Source organism: Sapajus apella, unplaced genomic scaffold (assembly GCF_009761245.1).
Source record: "Sapajus apella isolate SASKATOON/1434 unplaced genomic scaffold, GSC_monkey_1.0 scaffold36, whole genome shotgun sequence".
NCBI lineage: Eukaryota > Metazoa > Chordata > Mammalia > Primates > Cebidae > Sapajus > Sapajus apella.
This window is the reverse complement of record NW_022436976.1, coordinates 22,743,573-22,753,065: the sequence shown is the minus strand read 5'-3', so window position 1 is coordinate 22,753,065 and position 9,493 is coordinate 22,743,573. Positions and strand designations below refer to the sequence as shown.

General features: G+C 42.8%; 1 pseudogene; it reads left to right on the top strand.

Annotated features, from left to right (window-relative positions):
- Window positions 1–3,713: 3,713 nt before the first annotated feature.
- Window positions 3,714–9,493, top strand: part of LOC116563680 — a 26,967-nt pseudogene continuing 21,187 nt past the window's right edge.

Sequence of the window (9,493 nt, the reverse complement as noted above, 5' to 3'; positions counted from 1 at the left end):
ATCCCTCCCCTGTTTCCCCCCAACTGACCCCAGTGTGTAGTGCTCCCTTCGCTGTGTCCATGTGTTCTCATTGTTCAACACCCGCCTATGAGTAAAAACATGCGGTGTTTGATCTTCTGCTCTTCTGTCAGTTTGCTGAGAATGATGGTTTCCAGCTTCATCCATGTCCCTACAAAGGACACAAACTCATCGTTTTTGACGGCTGCATAACATTCCATGGTGTATATGTCTAGCACTTTTTTTTTAGAGATAGGGTTTCACTGTCTCCTGACTAGAGTGCAGTGTCACAATCATAGCTTTACTGAAGCCTCAGACTCCTGGATAGTTCATTTTACAGGGCCATTGGTATACTGGAGGTGTTCTAAAGGAGAACTGCCAGGAGAGAGCGTTCTCTTTTCCTTCCTCAGAGAGGAGGGAGAGTTGAGAAGAATGTAAGAATATTGGGGGAAACAAATTTTTTTGAAAAAACTGAAAATAACTGTTCTTGAAAACTTCTGAGTATTCCTGGGGTGAGTATTGATGGTTTAAAGAACCATGTCAAGTCTGTTGGCATGAACAGACTCTAATTGTGTTAAATCCCACACTGAGAGTATCAATAGCTCCACAGAGCCCAAGAAGTAAAATACAAAGTCTTTCTTAGACTGCATTAAAGACCTCTGTAATCCGGCTTCAGTCTTGTCTCTCTTTGTAACAGAGACTGCTAGTTTCCTCTAATATCCATTTCCCCTTAAAAATTGTAGCTGGAAACATGGCCTGCCAGAAGAAAGACTATGCTGTCCAGTTCCCCGGAAGCTAGGTGAGGCCATGTGATGACGCTGAGGCTAATGGAAAGTGGAAATGTCAGGTGGCAGCTTCTGGAAACCTTGAGGTCATGGGTACACACCTCATCCTATTGATTGGGACATGAATGTTGTGACGGAAGTTCCATCCTGGACTATGATGACAAAGGCCACACCCTAGAAGTGGCAAAGCAGAAAATGAGAAGGAACTGGGTCCCTGAGGACTTCATGGAACACATCCACCATACCAGTCCTAGGTGGATTACTCCCAAATTTTTAACTGGAACGGTAATTATTTTCTATCTTATTTCAGCCATTACATTTGGAGACTCTTTGCAAATTGAGACCACTCTCAAGCAATAGCCTCAGTATAACTACCTCCCTTTCCTCCAGGTCCTCCCCGAGTGGCCTGCTATGACAGGCACTGTGCTAAACCTCTCAACAGCACATCTCATTTAATGTCACAAATGCTGTTAGGTAGCAACCATTATTAGCACCGTTTCACAGATGAAGAAACTGAGAATTAGAAAGATAAATGTACTTGCTAACTAGAGGCAAAGCGAGGGTTTTTTTGTTGTTGTTGTTTCTGTTTTTTTCTTTTTTTTTAGATGGAGTTTCGCTCCTGTTGCCCAGGCTGGAGTGCAGTGGCGTGATCTCGGCTCACCGCAACCTCCCGCCTCCCAGAGTCAAACAATGCTCCTGCTTCAGCCCCCAGAGTAGCTGGGATTACAGGCATGTGCCACCACACCCTGCTAATTTTGTATTTTTAGTAGAGATGGGGTTTCACCACGTTGGTCAGGCTGGTCTCAAACTCCTGACCCCAGGTGATCCACCCTCCTCAACCTCCTAAAGTGCTGGGATTACAGGCGTGAGCCATCGTACCCAGCCAGTTTTTTAGGCCAGGCAGTTTGTCCCCAGAGGCTCTATCTGAATCTCTGTGCTCTGAATCTCTATGCTATATTATCTGCCTCACAGAGCTACTTTCCCTATTTCATGTCTTTACTCATGTTATTTCCTTGACACCTAAAATGACTTTTTGCCTTCCCCATGTCCTTTCCTTCCTAGACGCCACCTTCTACATGAAGGCCCTGATGCAGAGAAATAAATCCCTCCTCAATGATTACATTGTCCCTTAACTATGCCTCTATTAGATCACTTTGCATATCCTGCCTTCCAATCTCATTAGCTGTGTTATGTGTCAATTTTCCTCAATGTATTTTAAGTTCCTTGAGGACAAGAAACATATTTTATTTGTCCTTGTATTTTTCATAGTGCCTAACAGTAAAATTCAATAAATTTTACTTGACTTGGCATGGCGTGGGGGTTCACACCTGTAATCCCAGCACTTTGGGAAGCTGAGGTGAGCAGATCGCTTGAGCCCAGGAGTTCAAGACCAGCTTTGGCAACATTACAAAATCCTATCTTTACCAAAAAATACAAAAATTAGCCAGGTGTGGGGGTGCTCACCTGTAGTTCCAGTTACTCAGGAGGCTGAGGTGGGAGGATCACTGAGCCTGGGGAGTCTAAGACTGCAGTGAACCATGATACCACCACTGCTCCAGCCTGGGCAACAGAATGAGACCCTGTCTCAAAAAAAGAAAAAAAAAGTTCCAATTGGAAGATAGGAGTTTTTGACTATTTTATAAACGAAAGGCAAGTAGTGAGTTGTAATTCTAATTACCGATGTACTATAACAGCACCATCCCATAGAACGCTCCACAGTGACAGAAACTTTCTGTACCTACACTGGCTAATACAGTAGCCACTAGTTGTAAGTGGCTACTGAGCATCTGAAATATGGCTAGTACAAAAAAGGAACTGAAATTTTAATTTAATTTAATTTTAATTGATTTACATTTAAATAGCCATATGTAGATAATAGCTACCATAATGGATATTACAGCTCTATCAACTCTGTGTTTTTAGAGCAGCAGCACGCTTTGTTTAGAATAAGTGGTCAGTAAATGTTTGCTATAGGACTTTGAATTGGATTAAAGGGAGGAAGTAGACATCATCTACGCAGATTTAAAAGAAAAAAACTGAAAAAGATAGAAACTTCAAGAAATTCAGGAACAACACAGAAAAAGATGAAGTTGAAACAACAACAAAAACACCAAGGGACATCATTTTCGGCAGAAAAGAACCCTTAACCTATTTTGTCCATGTTAAAGCAAAGCCTGGATGAGGTATGTCAAGACAGACAATTATATGACATGTAATAAAGACTGAGCTGGCATCCATTTATAAAAACCTCCAGAGGACACTGAGGTTTCTCATGCTATATTTGAAGAAACTGTCTGTAAAAGGTTGGGATGGGTCTCACTAGGCTGGAAAGAATAAGTCCAGATCACTCTATTTTACAACCATTTATCCTAAATTCAATATATTATTCGGTGGGGGAATGACAGAAACTCACTCACTCCTAGTTATGGTAATTCAAAGCAAAAAAAACTTCTGGTTATACTATCAGGCCAAAATCTAAATTTTAGGTCCCTGTGGAATTTTTCACTCTTGCTTACATGCCGTTAAGGTAGCACATGAAGAAATGCAGTTAAGGACCTACACTGATAAGTGAGCTCTTCCCAGGCTGGCCACTCTGGGGTGACCTTTCCACCAGGTCCCTGGCATAAGGCAGTGTGTCTCGTGGAGCAAAGCCAGAATGTAAGATGAAAAGCCACATGCAGAGGATGACGCAAGGGAAACAATCATGACTTTCATAATGAGAGCCAGAAAGAAATTTGAGGTCTTAGGCACACTAGTTCCTAAGCCTGGGTGTTGTAGTCAGCATAATAACTCCCTTACCATTTTATTCTTCAGAATTTCTAGCCACAGAAGAGTGAGCTATATTAGCAATCAAACTTTGGGTGGTACTTGTCCATGCTCTCCAGACAGAGATCCATAAAGCATGTCATCATTTAAAGAGAAGCTATCACAATGTTTGGAGCCCCTGATGTCCTGAAGATGAAGGAGGATGTCCTCATGTTCCTTGCAGCAGGAATCCACTTAGGCAGCACCAACCTTAACTTCCAAATGATATGCTACAAAAGGAAAAGTGATGGCATCTACATCATAAATCTGAAGAGGACCTGCAAGAAGCTTTTGCTGGCAGCTTGTGCCATTGTTGCCATTTGGAAACTCAGCTGCTGTCAGTGTCACATCCTCCAGGAATGCCAGCCAGCAGGCTAAGCTAAAGTTTGCTGCTGCCACAGGAGCCACTTTTTTTTTCTTTTTCTTTTTTTTTTTTTGAGACGGAGTTTCGCTCTTGTTACCCAGGCTGGAGTGCAATGGCGCGATCTCGGCTCACCGCAACCTCCGCCTCCTGGGTTCAGGCAATTCTCCTGCCTCAGCCTCCTGAGCAGCTGGGACTACAGGCACGCGCCACCATGCCCAGCTAATTTTTTTTGTATTTTTAGTAGAGACGGGGTTTCACCATGTTGACTAGGATGGTCTTGATCTCTTGACCTCGTGATCCACCCGCCTCGGCCTCCCAAAGTGCTGGGATTACAGGTTTGAGCCACCGCGCCCGGCCAATAGAAGCCACTCTTATTGCTGGGTGCCTTTACTAACCAGATCCAAGCAGCCTCCTGGGAAACATGTCTTCTGACGGTTACTGATCCCAGGGCTGACCACCAACCTTGCGCAGGGGTATGGTATGCTCACCTGACTACCATTGCTCTGTGTCACACATACTCTCCTCTATACAATTTGATCATCACCACCTCATGCAATGACAAGGGGACTCACTCAGTGGGTCTGATGTGGTGAATCTTGGCGTGGGAAGTTCTGCGCATGCTTGGCACCATCTCCTGTGAGCACCCATGGGAGGTCATGCCTGATGACTACTTCTACAGAGAAAGAACAGGAAAGAAAATAGGTTGGGCACAGTGGCTCATGCCTGCAATCCCAGCACTTTGGGAGGTTGAGGCGGGCAGATCACTTGAGGCCAGGAGTTTGAGACCAGCCTGGCCAACATGGTGAAACCCTGTCTCTACTAAAAATACAAAAAATAGCTGGGCGTGGTGGCACATGCCTGTAGTCCCAGCTACTTGGGAGGCTGAGGCATGAGAATCGCTTGAACCTGGAAGGCAGAGGTTGCAGTGAGCCGAGATGGTGCCACTGCACTCTAGCCTCTAACCTGGGCAACAGAGTGAGACTCTGTCTCAAAAAAAAAAGAAAAAAAGAAAAGAAAAAGCAAAAGCAGTAATTACAAACTGAAGTAATTACTACTAATAAGAACAGTGATTCACTAAATGTCTGCTACACTCAAGTATTTACCATATTTTATCTACAGTTTCCCAGTTACATTATAAGGCAAATATTATTAATATGATCACCCCCACTTGAAAAATAAAGAAACTGAGGCTCAGGGAAATTAATTGATTTCACCAAAGCCATACACCTACTAATATAACAGCTGCTCAATAAAAGAGAATTCTTTTTTTCTTTTTTGAGACAGGGTCTCACTCTGTCACCCAGGCTGGAGTGTAGTGGCATGCTCACAGCTCAGTGCAGCCTTGATCTCCCAGGCTCAAGCAATCCCCCTATCTCTACCTCCTGAGTTGCTGGGACCACAGGCTCACACCACTATGCTGGCTGATTTACTTATTGATTTATTTCATTTTTCGTAGAGAGGGAGTCTCTCTATGTTGCCCAGGCTGATCCCAAGCTCCTGGGCTCAAGTGATCCTCCTGCCTTGGCCTCTCAAAGTGCTGGGATTATAGGCATGAGTTATCACGCCCGACTAGACTGACCTTTTAAAGTAATGAAAATAATATGTACTCAGATAAACAAATTAAAGCCCCACAGGATATAAAGTGAAAAGCAAATGACCTCTTCCTGCCACTCCTAACTCCCTAGAACTTCTTGCCCAACAATAAGCAGTGTTAAACATTTTTTGGATATTCTTCCAGATATTTTTTATGCATCTATACAAGTAAGACCATCTTTGCCTATTTTCTTGCAAGTTGCTTTTTTTCTCTGAAATTATCATAGACTTATTTCCATATTAGAACATATAGATCTACCTCATTAAAAATAATTGTGCAATATTCTTTTCCATAAATAAATCATAATTTAACAACTTCCATGTCAATGGACAGTGTTTTGCTGTTACAGTCAATGCTTCAGTGATCATTCTTTAAATAATGTCTTCGTACACTGGTATGATTTATCTATAGGATAAATTCCTTGATGTGAAATTGTGTAAGAGAATGTGCACTTGAATTTTTGTAGATATTCCCAAATAGCCCACTTGAAATAATATATGAGAATGTCATATATATAATAAATAATATATAAGAATGTTTTCTTATCTGGCATTTTGATATTAGTTTGTTTAAAAAGAATTTTATTTTTCCTTCTAATGGATATTTGTCTGTTCCTTATTATTTCTGGGAGTACCCAAATGTCCTTTGGAAAACCATCATTTTCTCATGTATTGCTGGGGCTCCACCAGGAAGACACCGTGTGCCTTAGTCCTGGCCAATGAGAGTATCAAATCCTACTAATATTGTTGACTCAGGGGTTGACTTCTGACCTAACTTGTTCCAATGCCCAAGACGCATATGGTGGTCGCCAAGAATCACTCTACTTTTTGCTGGGCTGAATCCTGGGAGGATGTGGGCATGGAGATGCTAAATGGCACATTGCCTCCTTGTAGAGGAGAGTTAAGCTAAAGATGGAGGCAGGCATTGTCCCCTGGATCAAGTGTAAATGAAAGTCAGAAAAATTTATTTCTGAATTTTTCAGTTGCTTGAGCTAGTGGATTTCACATTTTGCCCAGTCTGGCTTGAGTTGGGTTTTTAGTTATCACAGCCTGAAGAGTCCTATTGGATATATACCTATTTTCCAGTGCCTCAATATACTACAAATTTTAAGTAATATTACTAATTCTTGACTGGATGTGGATATGGTGGCTCATACCTGTAACTCCAACACTTTGGGAGGCCAAGGTGGAAGGATCACTGAAGCCCAGGAATTCGAGACAAGCCTGGGCAACATAGTGAGACCCTGTCTCTACAAAAAAGTTTTGAAAACATTGCCAGATATGGGGGCATGTGCCTGTAGTACCAGCTACTCAGGAGGCTGAGGCAGGAGGATTGCTTGAGCCCCAGAAGTTGAGACTTCAGTAAGCCATAGTTGAACACTGCACTCCAGCCTGGGTGATAGAGTGAGACCCTGTCTCAAAAAAATAAAAAGCAGGCCGGGCGCGGTGGCTCAAGCCTGTAATCCCAGCACTTTGGGAGGCCGAGGCGGGTGGATCACAAGGTCAAGAGATCGAGACCATCCTGGTCAACATGGTGAAACCCTGTCTCTACTAAAACCACAAAAAAATTAGCTGGGCATGGTGGCGCGTGCCTGTAGTCCCAGCTACTCAGGATGCTGAGGCAGGAGAATTGCCTGAACCCAGGAGGCAGAGGTTGCGGTGAGCCGAGATCGAGCCATTGCACTCCAGCCTGGGTAACAAAAGCGAAACTCCGTCTCAAAAAAATAAAATAAAATAAAAAGCAATACAATGTTTTCATGATAATCTAGCAAATTATTTGGGCTACTGAATCACCTTGGTTCATTTATTTACTTTGTTTATCGGTCAGACCAGCCCATCACAGGATTTTAACACTATAAATTGGCCCCTGGACTAACTCATGCAGGCGAGCAGCAACTCCATCAAACCCAATAATTAATCGGGCAGTCCTCCTCCATATGTCACGATGACTATTCATTAAAGCGATGCATATGGCTTGTACCTACATGCGCTAGCTTTTTGCTTTTATTCATGGTTCAACAAATTTATTAACTTTAGATCCAGTGGAACAGAGAAAAATTAGTACAGAAGAATTATAATTAGGCCGATAGTTTAAAATTAGAAAAGAAAAACTAAAACTGAGAAGAGATGTTGCCACTAACAGTAGAATTTGTGACATAAACACATAACGAACATCTGTGATTGCCTTCTGTGTACAAGTTACAGGCCTGGACTCTGGAACCCTAAAGAGACACATATGATGTTGTCCATGCCCAAAGTCTACTTTTTGTTTGAGGAGATACCATTATGTATTGAAAAGAATAAGCAATGCCTTAAGGATATCACTGGTGAATCCCACATATTTCTGATCTTCAAGATTCCCATTCAAGATGTACAAAGCATCTTAAGAGTCATGAGTGAGCCAGGTGTGGTGGCTCACGCTTGTGATCCCAAACTTTGGGAGGGCAAGGCAGGACGATTGCTTGAGCCCAGGAGTTTGACACCAGCCTGAGCAACGCAGCAACACTCCAACTCTACAAAAAATGTTTAAATATTAGCCAGTTGTGGTGGCACACACCTGTAGTCCCAGCCATTGAGGAGGCTGAGGTGGGAGGATCACTTCAGCTCGGGAGTTTGAGGCTGTAATGAGCTATGATTGCACTACTCCACTTTAGACTGGGTGGCAGAACAAGACACTGTCTTTAAAACAACAACAACAACAAAGATTTATAAGTCCAAGCGCAGTGGCTCACACCTATAATCCCAGCACTTTGGGAGGCTGAGGCAGGCAGATGACTGAAGGCCAGGAGTTCAAGACCAGCCTGGCCAAGATAGTGAAACCCTATTTCTACTAAAAATACAAAAAAATGGCCACACCTGGAATCCTAACACTTTGGGAGGCCAAGGCGGGTGGATCAACTGAGGTCAGGAATCTGAGACCAGCATGACCCACATGGAGAAACCAGGCTGGTGGTGTATGGCTTTAATCCCAGCTACTCGAGAAGCTGACGCAGGAGAATCGCTTGAACCCAGAAGGTGGAGGTTGCAGTGAGCCGAGATGGTGCCATTGCACTCCAGCCTGGGCAACAAGAGCAAAACTTCATCTCAAAAAAAAGCAAAATATTAGCTGGGCATGGTGGTGCATGCCTGTGATCCCAGCTACCTGGGAGGCTGAAGCATGAGACTTGCTTGAACCCAGGAGGCAGAGGTTGCAATGAGCAGAGATCATGCCACTGCACTCCAGCCTGGAAGACGGTGCAAGACTCCATCTCAAAAAAAAAATTTATGAGTAAGTGAAGTATATCATACCATAAATATTATATATACTATATAGATGCTAACCATTTGCTAAAATAAGATCACGAAATTGAATTGACAATGCTTTAGTAACATAGGTATGCAAAATATAATTCCATATGATTTGTTGAAAAACATACGTAAGTAGCCAAAACACTGATTTAGAGGAGACTCTCAAATTGTCATTGTGAGTGACATAAGACATAATAATAGCAGCTAAGATTTAATTATTCTGATGTATCCAAAAATGTATATTTATATAATATATGAATGCATATATTCATTTAATTCTCACAAATATTCTATGATGTAGTAACATTATTATTCCTACTTTACAGACAAGAAATTTGAGGCACGAGAGGTTAAGCAATTTCACTGGGCACAGTGACTCACACCTGTAATCCTAGCACTTTGGGAGGCCGAAACAGAAGGATCACTTGAGCCCAGGAGTTCAAGACCAGTGTGGGCAACATAGAAAGGCTTCATCTCTACAAATTAAAGGAAAAAAAAATTAGCTGAGCATGGTGGGGTGCACCTGTATTCCCAGCTACTTGGGAGGCTGAGGTGAGAGGGTTGCTTGAGCCCGGGAGGCAGAGGTTGCAATGAGCCATGACTACACCACTGCACTACAGTCTGGGTGGCAGAGCAAGATCCTGGCTCAAAAAAAGGAGGA